Source organism: Scyliorhinus canicula, chromosome 26 (assembly GCF_902713615.1).
Source record: "Scyliorhinus canicula chromosome 26, sScyCan1.1, whole genome shotgun sequence".
Lineage (NCBI taxonomy): Eukaryota > Metazoa > Chordata > Chondrichthyes > Carcharhiniformes > Scyliorhinidae > Scyliorhinus > Scyliorhinus canicula.
In genome coordinates, this window is record NC_052171.1 from 1,489,813 (window position 1) to 1,490,715 (window position 903).

Below are 903 nucleotides of genomic sequence, written 5' to 3' on the forward strand. Positions count from 1 at the left end.
AATGCGTGCACGCTAGCCTCCAGTGCTGAGTTGCAGTGAGTAAGATTGAATCTACTTTTGAGACGAGGCGGAGGCAGAAGAGCAAAGAGTCCTAATCTAAAATATGTGCTGAATGTGCTATGTTTTGTGAAATGATTGTACTGTATCTCTGTGTTGACCCAATTTATCGAAAGCATTTAAAAAATGAGAATGCATTTTATTTTGGCATTGAAAAAGGCAAGCAACGGCAAAGCTGTTTGTCGGTGGCAGAGCCTGACTCCCAGCACCTTTCAAAACTGCACAGTTATCACCTTCACAGTGATCCAAAATACAACAATCACATTCTTAAACTGAGGTAACAATTACTTGAGCTTCACCTCAGGGCTGACAAGCTCAAATCCTCCAACCCAAATGAGTGGAGTGGAAATGTACTGACTTGAGGGATCCTGAACGACTGAGTTGCCCCTGTGCTCGCTGATCTCTTTTGTCTCCCAGCAAGGCCTCAATTTCAAATTTCTCTCATCAACTCAGCAGCTTTCCCTCAGCTTCACTAGTCTCAGTCCTGGTGCTCAAATTCAAGAATTGAACCCGCACTTTTCTGGTCAGATAGGCTTAACCCTCATGGTGTCATTGAGCTGCCTACTCAACTCTGTTTTTCTCACTTCTGGTGGGGGCCATCAGCTGAGCGGTTGCACGAAAGACGGTTCTCTCCCAGAAACCTCATATCAGACCTTCCTAACCATCAAATGGGGACCTCCACCTGCCACTCAACCGAGTGAGATGCCGGCGAGCCAGCAGCCAAACCGAAAGACGAGCAAAAGCACAACCCCGACCCCAGAGCTGGTGGTCCGGCATGGCGACCCAGAAACAAGCATGATGGACACAACAGGATAGCAAACTCCGGCCCAATCGTCCACAGAGAAG